The following is a 14,425-nucleotide window of genomic DNA, read 5'->3' as shown; positions in this document are numbered from 1 at the left end:
ATGCAGGGACCCTCCTTGTGCTGGCCGGAGTGGTTAGAGTGACCAGACAGCAAATGTGAAAAATCGGGATGGGGGTGGGGGGGGGGTAATAGCGTATATAAGAAAAAGACCCCAAAATCAGGACTGTCCCTATAAAATCGGGACATCTGGTCACTTTAGGAGTGGTGGCAGCTCTCCCCCTTTTCCCTTCTCACACTATTTGCTGGTGTTTTTCTTCCAGCCCCAGAGCCCTGTGGTGTTCATTCAGAAACAGTTGTTAGCCCTTGTGGCTCTGGAAAACATGACTCCTAAAGGCTCACATGACTGATGTCAAAGAAAAGACCCCAAACTATTAGTTCTTTTTTAATCTTGCAATTTGTGAACACTTGGGATGGGTGATGCTAATATAAATGGCAGCCCTTGACCCAAAGCAATTACAGTCTAAAAAACCAAAATGTAGAAGGGGAGAACAAGGCATCAAAAATAATAGGATGCTATAGCACAGACTATCTGGGTATGGAATTCTCAACCAATTATTAGCTGTAAATTCCACTTGTCACCTGCATAACAATTCTTATTTGGCAGTTTTCTGCATGAGGCTGTTTCCTATACTGCTAAATCCAAGAAGCTGGGACCATTGCAGTTTAAGGAAGAAGCAGTTGCTTTATAGGGGCTGGGTTGCCTCCTTTTGTAGGTAGTTTAAGGTTCCAGCTGTCCTGCTAATGTTTTGGGATGTGGGTATGGGACTAACTCAGAATAGGAGGCTGGTGAGGTTTTCAACTTCTCCCTTTGTGGTGGGCTGTAATTGTGATGTAGTACTGGGGATGGATATTAACACAGGAGATGGGATCTGTGCAAAGAACATCCTGAAGTGCACTCAATGTTTCTGACAATGACTGATAATGGGACTTGGAGCTTTTCACCTCTAGGTCACTTAGGCGGCATCCTGGGTCGATAACAACTAAAGCCTAGATCCACAAAGTATTTAGGCTCCTAACTTCCATTGATTGCAGTGGAAGCTAGGATCCTAAATGTCTTTGTGGATCTGGGCCCAACTGTCTAAAGACAACTGTTTGACCCTCTGGTGGTTTGGTTCCTAGTGGCCCTCACCTTGTGATCCTTGTTTGTTGTCTCTAGAGAGGGGCTTGGGAATGACGGACTGAGCTACTCTCATCCGCTGAAGTGAGCTGTCGCTCACGAAAGCTCATGCGCAAATAAATTGGTCAGTCTCTAAGGTGCCACAAGTCCTCCTGTTCTTCTCACTTTCAGCTGGTCTCCTCTGGTCACGGCTAGGGCTGGGAAAAGTGCTCTACTTGCTTTGTGGAGAGAGGACTTCAGTCTCCAGTGCTATTCAACGTTTTCACAAGCCCTGACGTCCCTCAAATAAAAGCAAAGAAAAAAAGACTACATAATGAACAAGGAGTGCAATTGAAATATGGTGCTAATAATTCCAGCCAGGGTGACATCCTAAATGTTGGTCGTTAACAGCAGGCCCAACTTCCACCAAAAGCTATGCTATAAAGGGATGTAGTCTCCATCCACCTATATAACTAATCAGTATTATTTATATTTTCATATTTTAACCAAACTGTTTGATTTAGCCTCTATAGTGTAACATATAGAACAAAACACTCTGTACTTAACATTTCTTCTGGTGCTTTATCCCAACATTTTCTCTTCCTAGGTCTTATTTCTTTTATCCTTCCACTTGCAGGGCATTTGCAATTTGCTTGTTTTACCTCTCCTTATCCCCCTCTCCTACTCTTCCCTTTCTGCACTCACTCTACTGAACAGAAGTGAAATTGCAGTGTGGAAATTATATAGCAAAAACAAGGACATTTAACAGGACTGGTTTATCTTAAATTAAAAATAAATTAAAGTCTAATGCTCTTGCCAGCAGACTGTATTTTAATTGAAAGTTGTTTGAGTTTCATTTTATTTAAATGTTATTTAATCCACCTGCCAGGCATGGATAGCTGTCATGCAGACGATAAAAAACAAAGCATCTCAAATGAGGAAGCACTTTAAAAAAATAGTCCCTACTGATTGTAACGATCAGTTGAGAACATGGAAAGGTCCTCAAGAGTGACCACTTTCAAAATCAAGTTTTGAGCTTACAACCTGGTTAACAGGACTGGCATTAGACTTGCTGGGCTCAGGGCAGAAAGTAAGGAATAGGCCCCCACCCTGCCTCCCTTATCTGTTTACACACTGGATTTCTGCAGTGCTTCTGAAGCCAAAGCCCGAGACCCACCACATGGGGCTGAAGCCCAAACCCCCCTGTGGTATAAGGCCCTGGGCAATTTCGCTGTTTGCTACCCCCTAAAGCCAGCCCTGCTTGTTAATGAGTTCATTTATGGTGGGAACGTTCCCTGTCTGAATTCTCCAGCTCTAATCCCCCTACAAACACCATTTTTGTAATTTGCCTGGCTGCTCTCATTCCTTAATACAAATACCATCTATATCCTTAGAGTAGTTTCCTATTACACAACGAGTTCTAGATAGGAAAAATCTACAGGATATAGCCCCTTTTGTTCATATTTTTATCATCACTCAAATGCATTTTGTACTCCAGTAATTTCACTGCATTCCACTGACTCTTAAGCAGGGAGTGGGTGAATAGAAGTCATATGGGTTCTATTTTACTCTTGGTATACTGGTACAGCATAATTGTTGAAGGGAGAATATCAAGAATGCTGCCCTACCACAACTAATAAAGGGCTAAGGCCCCAGGAACACAAAGACCTAGATGTTTTTGAAAACCAGAAGGCAAACTTCTGTAATAGGCTACTGTGAGTACCAGCTACCCACAAGTATAATCCAACAATGAAAAGAGCTTTATTATTCAAATAATTGCTTCTGGAAAGACATATTCTACCCAATATTGCGACATTGTGTTTATTTTTTACGAACTGCAACTGTTTGTATGACTCTTTGTAACTGGGGACATTACAGCACGTGTTGGGTAATGTAACTATGAGTTCTTGTGAACATTTCTGGTGGTATTTTCTGATAGTGGTTGTTAGGGATATTCTGAATATTGGACTAGCAATTAATTAGTACCCACGAACCTAGGAATTTAGCTGGATTCATTATCAAATCACATCTGGAGGAAAAGAATGGATACTTAAAATGGAACCCACTTTGGGTACAACTCAGCAACTTCTCCTAACCACAGTGTTGTTTGTTCCTGCTTTGGATCCTTACTTACTCCCTTCCATTGCCTCCCTTCTGGCCCCCGGCACTACATGGTCCACCAGCACCTGTCCACCATCCAAAATATTGGAAAACTGCACTCTGCCTGGTCCTGAAGCACAATATCAGATTCTAAACACTGGGATTCATCACATCTATTCATTGTCAATATTTCAATTTTCTCTTCTGAATAGCGTTGCCAACTTTGCAATGTTTAAAAACCGGACACTCCTGCAGGAGTGCTGGAATCTCCCCTGCCCCCCAGGTCTCACCCCAACCCTTCCCCCTGAGGCCCTGCCCCGTTGGCTCTTTTTTCCACCTTCCCCATCGCTCACTGCTTTTCCTCTCCCCCCCACATCCCTGAGTAGGTCGGATGGTGCAGGTGATAACTTGGTGCTCCCCACCTCTCCTGCCTGCAGCAACCAGACTTTGGGTATCTGGTCAGTAGATCTGACCAGACACCATCAGGTCCCCTTTTTGACCGGAGTTTCCGGTCAAAAACCGGACACCTGGCCACCCTACTTCTGAAACATTACTACATCCCTGCTTCAAGCGGGTGTTGTGAAAGGAAGCTATAAGGCTTTCAATTGTTCAGTCACTGCAGTGTTTTCTTGGGTTTGCTCATGATGTTCTTAGCTTTGCTTCGGTTTTGGTCTTTAACACAACATTGAAAATCTCTCTGCTCTCTACCACAATACAGTAAAAAGCACTTCCTGCTCTCCTGTATCAATCCCTGTTATAAATAAGGATAGTCCCTCCCTTTCTACAAGGATACCAGGAAGTCCTGAATCTAAGTGGAAGGAATGGCCTTGTGTCTAAAGCACAGGATTAGGAGTCAGGAGAAGAAAGTTTTATTTGTGACTCTCTCTTAGACTTCTTGTGCAAATACAGGCAAGTCAGTTAATCTCTGAGACACTGTTTCTATTTGTGAAATTGACGTAATACCTACCTCATAAGGGTTACGAGGCTTAATTTCTGGATGTTTTTGAAGCACTTTGACATTCTCTGATAGAAAGCAAAATAGAAGTAGAAAGTATTATTAATGAGGGACATATCTTTCTACTCTCTTCTTTCTGTCTCCCCATAAAGTACTGACGTGCAATGGCAAGAACTTTGTCAGCTTGCTGAGATAGTCCACAGTTCAGCTAAATTAAGTTTAGTAGGCGAAAGGTTGCATGGAGCTACATACAAAGACTTTCCATTGCTCCTTAGACGGTGCATTTGAATGAAGTTTAGTAGGGGAAAGGTCACACATAACTGCATCAGATATTGCACAACATCCTCCTCACTTCTCATATTTCGCAGAAGTCAGAGTACAGTAGCTGGATCATTTTACTGCTGCATGCATACACGAGACTGCAAGCCAGATGGAAAAAATCTGTCTCGTGCTATAATAATCCTTCAGTAATGTAGATACCAACTGTCCAGTCATAAACAGGAGACTCCTTTCTTTAGCTTCCCTGCCCCAGTATTCTGATCTAACGTTTTGTGTCTCCTGTTTTTAACTCCTTTAAAATGACATTTTAAAAAGGTGAAAGATTTGGACAATGAATGACTACATTTAAAATGTTTCTAGATCTTTTGATTAGGATAGCCAGATATCAGGTAAGCTATAAATGTCTCAAGGTGGGGGTTGGAGATAATGGGAGGAGAGGAAAAACTACAAGGCTTTTGTCAATACTCTTGAAGAAATAGCATAGGAACCCAACCGTGAAAGAAATGTGCCTTCAACAAGTATACCTTGAGGAAGAGCCTGTCACTAGAGGGTGGACCTTCAGCTCGGGAGACTGTTTACTGTGCACAGGAGGACAGTAATCTTCAGCCTCAGACGTTCCACTGTGACCAAGAATGCTGCTGTAGAGAAAACAGAGGTGATGTGTGGTGAGGTCCACCTAAAGCAGCCTGGTGGAAAGAAGATTTGTTTCCCCAGACTCAGTTAGCTGCCCCAGAACTGCTGAGGTAGCCTAGCTAAGGCAGAGGCGACAAAGAAAGAGCAAGATCAGCAGTGTTCGAGCAATGAGGCCAGATGAAGCAGCAGTATAGCAGAGTTTTCTTTGTCAAGCAATTAGCAATTACACGCATCCATTCCACTGTAGTGTAGGCCTGCCTCGTGCCTCTTATGCTGGCACACAGTGGCGCGCAGCAACTGAGGGTGCTCAGACCACCCGGATGGGTACCACTGAGGGGAAAAGTTCTCCAATAACTGTGCATGAGGCGTGCACACAGCTACAGTGGAATAGACATGTGCAACACATCTTGAAGAACAACAGTTACGAAAAGGTAGGTGTAACGATGCTGCCTTTGGTGGGACACTTCTGAGAGAATCAATTCAGGACAAATTGCTTAGAGCAGGGCAGTTACAGCCTAAGGCTGAGGTTCCTTTGCACATCAAGGCAAGGCAAACCAAACCAGCCGAACAGAGAAGACTTCGGTTTTACCCCATGGGCTATCCAGAAGTCATACAAGCAATTCCCTTAGACACTCCAGTTTCCCAGTATCACCACCAGTGCCACTTGTTATGAGGACGAATAGTTATGAAAATCAATACCCCAGTAAAAGAAGAAAGGTTCTCTTGATCCCAAAGGACCAAGCCCCAGACCTAGGTCAATATACCAGTCAGATCAACAGTGTGCCCTTGTTGCCAAGAAGGCTAAGGGCATTTTGGGCTATAAGTAGGGGCATTGCCAGCAGATCGAGGGACGTGATCATTCCCCTCTATTCAACATTGGTGAGGCCTCATCTGGAGTACTATGTCCAGTTTTGGGCCCCACACTACAAGAAGAATGTGGAAAAATTGGAAAGTGTCCAGCGGAGGGCAACAAAAATGATTAGGGGACTGGAACACACGACTTATAAGGAGAGGCTGAGGGAACTGGGATTGTTTAGTCTGCAGAAGTGAAGAATGAGGGGGGATTTGATAGCTGCTTTCAACTACCTGAAAGGGGGTTCCAAAGAGGATGGATCTAGACTGTTCTCAATGGTAGCAGATGACAGAACGAGGAGTAATGGTCTCAAGTTGCAGTGGGGGAGGTTTAGGTTGGATATTAGGAAAAACTTTTTCACTAGGAGGATGGTGAAGCACTGGAATACGTTACCTAGGGAGGTGGTGGAATCTTTGAGGTTTGTAAGGTCAGGCTTGACAAAGCCCTGGCTGGGATGATTTAGTTGTGGATTGGTCCTGCTTTGAGCAGGGGGTTGGACTAAATGACCTCCTGAGGTCCCTTCCAACCCTGATATTCTATGATCTTACTCACAAATCACGTTGTTGTCAATCCTTTAGAATGTAAAATCTAAAGGTTTATTCATAAAAAGAAAAATATAGATGAGAGCTAAAATTGGTTAAATGGAATCAATTACATACAGTAATGGCAAAGTTCTTGGTTCAGGCTTGTAGCAGTGATGGAATAAACTGCAGGTCCAAATCAAGTCTCTGGAGTACATCCACAGCTGGGATGGGTCATTCAGTCCTTTGTTCAGAGCTTCAGTTTGTAGCGAAGTCCCTCCAGAGGTATGAAGCAGGATTGAAGACAAGATGGAGGAGCTGCAGCAGCTTTTTATATTCTCTTGCCACGTGGAAGGACATCGCTTCGTTCTTACTGTGGAAATCACAGAAGCAAGATGGAGCCTGGAGTCATATGGGCAAGCCACATGTCCATGCATGACTCAGTTCTTTACAGGCCGATGCCATTGTTTACATGTTAGTTTGAACATTCCCAGGAAAGCTCAATGTGGACTGACATCTCCCAAAGTCCATTGTCAGTTAAGAGTTTCTTGATTAGGCACTTACTGGGAATAGTCCCTTCTCAAGAAGCTGACCAAATGCTTCACTGCAGCTACTTAGAATCAAAACGTATTGAGATACAAGTACATAGCCAATATTCATAACTTCAACTACAAAAATGATATACACATACAAATAGAATAATCATAACCAACAAATCATAACCTCTTTATAGACACCTTACTGGACCTCCTTTGTATAAGATTTGGTGCAACTATGATCTATACGGTCACAGTTCATGTCAGTAACATCACAGTAGGTAACTGTTTTTTGTGTACAAGAGCTCCCATTACTCTGTACAGCATTGCTGTGAAGATTGGTACTTGAGAGATGCTGTTCAGGGCCAAACTAAGCTTCAGCAGTAGCAGAGTTAGGGCATATTTTTCTGGAAGAATATGGGAAAGGAAGTTGGAAACTAGGATTTGTTTTGGACCATGTCAATGGGTGGCTGCCTCCCATTCCTCGTCCCCCCACAGCCAGGGGTGATTCTGAAGCAGCCTGCCTCAGTTTTCCCTTTGAAGGAACTCCAGACAGGCTTTTTTGTTCAATATTGCCCCTTTTCCCCCAGGGTTTAATTTTATCAATACAAGACAAAACAAAAAACTCAGCCCTGGGATTTCTCTTCTCCCCCCAGAATCTGCTCTCTGAGCCAGGCCACTCTCAGCCCTACATGGCCGGAGTCTTTTCTTACTCTCATGGAATGTGCTCTCCCTGCCAGTCAGCCCTCTGGCTCTAGCTTCTAGGTCCAAACCCACCCCTTATTCAAGGGTCTCTTGCAAGAGTTCTTCCACTGTCTATACTACAGCTTCCTCTCTACTTTTTTCTTACTGAGCCTGAACCTCCCCCGATCATAACCTCCCTCTACCCCAGCTTCCTGCATAGGGGAATCATCTCATTCCAGCTCAGGTGTGCCTATTAAGTAACTAGGGTTGGCTGGCCCCAGGTCTCTAGCCATTAAAGGGACAAGCTACCCTGTTGTAGACCAGAAATCTAAAGAGCACAATACTCTGAGAAGCAGCAGTTCTAGCATTGTCTAGAATGATCAGATTTCCCGCTAACTGAATGGTTTCATGGGCATGCTCATGTAGAGCACACTAAGGAAATCCAATCTTGAGTGGACAAATGCATGAATAACTGTGGCAGTAAGTATCTGCATAATAGTTCCAATCAAGCCGAGCACAGTTGGAAACAAACCTCTTTTGACCACAAGAAATATCAGGAGCAATCAGGCTGGAAGTCTTGCAGAAGCTTCATGTAGTGCAGAATATAGCAGACTCACAATAGGGCATGAGTGGTGCATAGGCCTTGCCCTGGACCCTGGAAAGGGGTGAATTTCAGTCCCAACTTCACTGCCCTTTTCACATTGAAGCCAGTGGGAGTTTGATCATTCAATGCAATGCAACGCAACAAGCCCAGCCATAATAACTGCAGTTATATATGGATATGAAGCAGTTTGTTCATGAAAAGGCCTGATGAAGAACCAGTACAAGAAAATTGTTACTACCCTAACATTGAAGTTGTTAGCCATTGCATCTGTCTGCTGACACTCATACTCCAGTATTTTTGTTTCAGATGACTAACAGGTATCCAATTATGAGTAAATCATCAACAGCACTGTTGACAGAACAGTCTCAGATCTTGAGAACTGCAGGGAAAGGTTGCATTAAATTATGGAACTAGTTCTGTCTTGGTGTTACTGCATTCAGTTTTAGCAAGATACACAAAGTCTTATTATGCAAGACCGGTCCTCTGTGCAATTTTCCTCATATTCTTTATTGCTTTATACATACATGCTGTCAGGATGGCTTATTGTGTTGGTATTTTCAAAAAGATTTTTTTTTAAATACACTGATAAATGACACAGATCAATGTAGCCCTCACCAAAATAACTTCACTTTTTGAAGACTTCATAAAATAGTTTATGCTAGGGTGATATTTAGCATACAAGATTTCAGTCCAAATGCAATGTTTTTTTAAAAAAAATCACTATTTTATTCTTTTCTAATTTACTGTAAGTTAGACATGAGCAGCATTTTAGATATAAAGGTATAGATGTTGTGGTGTGCGTGTGGGTGTATATGTATTTCACACACACATACAGTGGTTAATTTATATTTGGAAAAGAGATTTAAAAAGTATTAAGGAAGTGAGATTTTCTGCACTAAAATGTCTGTCGGGGGTGAAGAGGGGGGGAAGGTAAAATGTGTGAAAATACATTGTGAAAAAAAAATTGTGACAGTTTTTAGTTCCTTACTATTTGAAAGGGAATACAAAAGTACAAATAATCAATCACATGCTTTCAAAAAGCTGGCATTTGCACTTACTGAACTTTCTTCAAACAAAACACATGAATACTAAATATTTACTGAAAATAGAACACAGTTTACACAGACTAATCTTTTTCCCCCTCTGTATGTGCCACCAGAACAAATGCATCACAGGTCTAGACTGACATAATTCAAACCCTTCAGGGTTATATTGCTTGCTTCCAGCTGCACAATAAATAAATTCCATTTTAAAACCATAAGACCCAGTCTGCCTCTTAAGTAGAAAATAATACTTTCTCCTCATATGTTCTCCCATTCACATGGCTGTTGCCTGAAAAGTGTCACTTGCCTACTCTTAAACTGCATATGCAAACAATGAAAAAATATAGATTTAGAGTGAGCTTAAAAGGTCTGTTTCAGAGTAGCAGCCGTGTTAGTCTGTATCCGCAAAAAGAACAGGAATACTTGTGGGACCTTAGAGACTAACAAATTTATTTGAGCATAATTGTAGTGAATCTTGCATAGAATGGAATATATAGGAATATACATATGTACATTGGCCACATCGGACAGTCTCTACGCAAAAGAATAAATGGACACACATCTGACATCAGGAATCATAACATTCAAAAACTTGTAGGTGAAAACTTCAACCTCTCTGGCCACTCAGCAACCAATTTAAAGGTGGCAATTTTGCAACAGAAAAGTTTCAAAAACAGACTTCAATGAGAAACTGCTGATTTTGAATTAATATGCAAACTAGATACATTAACTTGGGTTTGAATAGAGACTGGGAGTGGCTGGGTCACTACACATATTGAATCTATTTCCCCTTGTTAAATATCCTCACATCATCTTGTCAACTGTCTAAATGGGCCATCTTGATTATCACTACAAATGTTTTTCTTCTGCTGATAACTCATCTTAATTAATTAGCCTCTTACTCCACCTTTTCATGTTCTCTGTATATGTATCTATCCATCTATCTTCTTCCTATATGTTCCATTCTATGCATCCGATGAAGTGGGTTACAGCCCACGAAAGCTTCTTCTCAAATAAATGTGTTAGTCTCAAAGGTCCCACAAGTACTCCTGTTCTTCTTGAAGGTCTGGAAATTTCTCATCCACAGACAGAGAAATAAAAGAAGGCCTGGTTGCAGTCAATTCTGTATGTATTTTAGACAATATGATATTTTAATGTTCTAAAGAAAGAGCAATGGAATTCTTAGATTTGCCTGTATTGTGGACGGATGGGTAGATATACCAGCCATGGAAGGTAAAACAAAGCCTGGGCAAAAGAGCAAAACAGCTGAGAACACTTGGTAACAACCACCAAAAGGTCTTTCCAACCTTCAGCAAACTAGGAGAGGAGACGGCCTTCCTTTGAGGTAGCTGCTACTGTAACAGCTTTCCCTTTTCTTTTTATAGCTCCACTCCAAACCAGTTATGTGATAGAACCCAGATTACCAGACTACTTGTAATCCCTTACATGATGGAACTACCTTGTGTGGCCACTCACACATTCCTGGAATACAGGATATTTCAATACTTCTGGGAATGGGGTGGGCTTGCCCCTGCCAGGGCGACCCTACCCCCACCACATGGCTTCACATGCATGAGATCACACCGGGGAGGGGGGGGACACATCTTTAAGAGCTCATTGCCCTGCCCTCAGCAGTGTGACCTTGCAGGCACAGTATGACATGTTCTTTAAAATAGCATCCCCCATCTCAGAGGTGGGCAAACTACGGACCACGCGCCACATCCAGCCCGCGAGACCATCCTGCCTGGCCCTTGAGCTCCTAGCTGGGAAGGCTAGCCCACGGCCTCTCCCCTGTTGTCCCCACTCCCCCGCAGTCATGCCTCCGCACATGCAGCATGGCTGGCTCTGGCCGGGCGGCAGAGCTGCAAGCTCCTGCTGCTCTCAGCTGCATGGTAAGGGGGTGAGGAGCAGGGGGGATGGATAAGGGGGAGGATGACAGTCAGGGGACAGTTGGATGGGGCAGAGGTTCTTGGGGGGGCAGTCAGGGGACAGGAAGCAGGGGGCAATTGGATGGGGTGGAGGTCAGGGGTGTGGATGGGGCTAGGTTAGTTAGGGGACAGGGAGCAGTGGGGGTTGGATAGGCATGGGAGTCCCGGGGGGGGCAAGGGGGTGGATAGGGGTCGGGGAAGTCAGGGAACAGGGAACAAGGGGGATTGAATAGGGGGTGGGGTCCCATGGGGGCCTGTCAGGGGGCGGGGGTGTGGATAGAGGTCGAGGCAGTCAGGGGATGGGGGGGAAGGGGTTGGATAGGCATGGGAGTCCCAGGGGGCCTGTCAGGGGACGGGGGTGCAGATAGGGGTTGGATACGGGGTGGGGAGTCCTGGGAGGGGGCAGTCAGGGGACAAGGAGCAGGGGGGTTGGATGGTCAGGAGTTCTGAGGACAATCAGGGGGCAGGAAGTGGGAAGGGGCTGGGGGCAAGCTGTTCGGGGAGGCACAGCCTTCCCTACCCAGCCCTCCATACAGTTTCCCACCCCAATGTGGCCCTCGGGCCCACCCCACCCCACCCTATCTGATATCAGACAAAACCACATCTGGTTTTGTCCGAGTATTGGATGGGGAACAAATCACCCCAGAAGAGGACTGTCCGTTCCAAAAATGGATGATTGGTCTCTCTTGACCTACTAAGCCTTCTGAAACACCTAGTGTTTGCCTCTGAGATATAGTATGCTGAGCAGACTACTGGCACCCTAGGGGTTTGAGGTCCAGAGTAGCCTCAATAATTACACAGATCTTGTGCCAAATATCTAAAAGGCCTTAGAGTAGAGAAGGCTCAGAGAACATCTAAAGTATACTGGAAAGGGACCAATTCACTCTTGCCAAGTAATAATTTGATTTAGTAACCTGTGAAGTGGTTCACTAAACTGCTGAACTTTAAGGGAGCTATAAAGAGTGTGATTATCGATACCTATTGTAGCAGACCTTTATGTGCTGAAAAGATCATGAGATAGTCAAGACAGAAAAATTACAACCTCTTTTTCTTATTTCTCTTTAATGGCCTGCAGTTGAAAAAATTGCATCTATTGACCTCCAGTTAACAGTTAAGGCACCCAGTTAAAGTAAGTTAAAGCTTTTCAAATGTGTTATTTACCAACCTTAGTGGCTAAACCCTTTTACTTAAGGGAAGCCTGACTCACCAGCCTTAACTGAACCTGAATCCCTGCACATTTTTTTCCACCCAGTGCCTACCCCTTCCATTAACTTTCCCTGTTTTAAGGCTCTTTTTGTAAAAATGCTGAAATATGACTGAAGCCTCTAGTTTTCAAAGGCACAAATGGGACTCAGGTGACCAACTTTCATTAATTTGCAGTAGGAATAGGTGGTTAACTGCCTTTCATGCCTTTGACTATCTCCCCAATATCTAGTGCACTTAGGAACTATGCATGGGCAGAACAACATAGGCTTCTTCCTACAGCATCATCTAATTTGCACTTGTATTAGGTGGCTTGCAAGGCATTGTGAACTTTCCAGCACACCCAGTTCAGGTATTACATCCATATCTAGTCGTTAACATTCTGAACACATCACCTTGACAAGTGTCCTTTTAACTTCCTTTAAAACCTCGTCACACTAGTTCCACAGACGTCAGCATGTTGATTATCAGAGTGTTCGGGAACTGACATTAGGACACTGTCACTCATCAGCTTGACTAGGGACCAAATAGGTCAAAGCATGCTATTGAGTATATCCCTTCAGTCCTGTTCACAGCCTGCTCCTATTAGTGCTATAACCTGGAAAACACTACAGAGGAGAAGGGGCACAGCCAGGAAAAACATTTTTCATTATTTAAATAGTACCCTAGAAAATTCCTACCAATCATGGTAGTTAAGTTATAATTTTCCACACCAGTTGAAACTTGTATAATTCTGTTGTGTTTTATTTAGGTTCTTATACCACCCTCTTCACCACAGTATGCAAGTGCCTCCCAGGAGTGCATTAAGAAACATGACTAACATTTGGCACATGCAATTCTCTTTTTCTCCCCAGTGGAAAAATTCTGAGTTAGTTTATCTGTTTTATGTCTGCTGGGTGTTTGTTATTGAAGGCATGGTGAAAAAGTTGCATCTTGCACTTTGAAGCAAAGGGTGTGAGGTCTGATGATCCTTAGTTGCTGTGGGAATTTGTTCCAGAGCTTTCTCTGGGGGCAGCGCAAGGCTCATTTGTGCAGGACATGGAGCTTTACCCTTGCCTGAAGAGCTCCATTGTGTTGAAGGAGCAGAGTTGTCGACCATGGGCCTCATCTTGGAGCTTCAGATGACCTTTAAGGTATCTTGGGACTAGACTATTGAGTGCCTTGAAAATAAGGATGGAAACCTTGGACTTGACTCAATATTCTAGGGGAAGACAGGGTAGAGAGCAGAGGTCTGATGTGTTCATAGTATCCTGTGCTGCAGAGGAGAGATGCTGTAGCATTCTTTACTGAAGTTTCCTCAGGGCTGATGACCGTGTGCCCAGGTATATTGTAGTGCTGTAGTCTAAAAGAGAGATGGTGACTATATGAATAATTAAGCTCACCAAAATGGGAGAGTCTCCTTGCCAAATGGAGATAGCATAATATCCACAAGTGGCACTTTATACCACGTGAGAGCTTAGTGCTAGTGTAGAAATGTTCCAAGATTTCTCGCTGACTTTGAATCAAGGAAGGCGTTTTAGGTCATATTATTTACAAATGGAGGACAGCGTGCATAGCTTGGCACATGGGTTGGGGCTGAGACCTGATCCAAAACCCACGGAAGTCAACTAAAAATCTCCCATTGAATTCAGTGGGCTTTGGATGAGAGCCTGAGTCAGATAGGCAAGAGAGCGCGAGCCTGATGAAAGGTGGCAGCCATAAAAAGCAGAAACAGAAGACCCAAGCCACTTTTGCTTCATTTGTTATATTTTTTTCAGATTGCAAATGAAGTTAACGTTTAATGATATTCAGAAAGATATTTTGTTTGGTTTGCCACTTGCTCAGCTCCATACTCTAAATACAGATTAATTCAATGAAGTTACAAACTGAATATTTGCCTATGATTTGACAGTTTAAAAGTTCCAAAGCCTTTAGTTAAAATGGTAATGCACCATATCACAATATGCACCGTATTACCTTTTATAGTGTGAAATATTATCCCTGTTATATTCTAAGAAGTATTTCCATTTAGCCTGCCAGTTTTCTGACAG

This window comes from Lepidochelys kempii, chromosome 2 (genome assembly GCF_965140285.1).
Source record: "Lepidochelys kempii isolate rLepKem1 chromosome 2, rLepKem1.hap1, whole genome shotgun sequence".
NCBI classification, from domain to species: domain Eukaryota; kingdom Metazoa; phylum Chordata; order Testudines; family Cheloniidae; genus Lepidochelys; species Lepidochelys kempii.
This window is presented reverse-complemented; position numbering follows the sequence as displayed.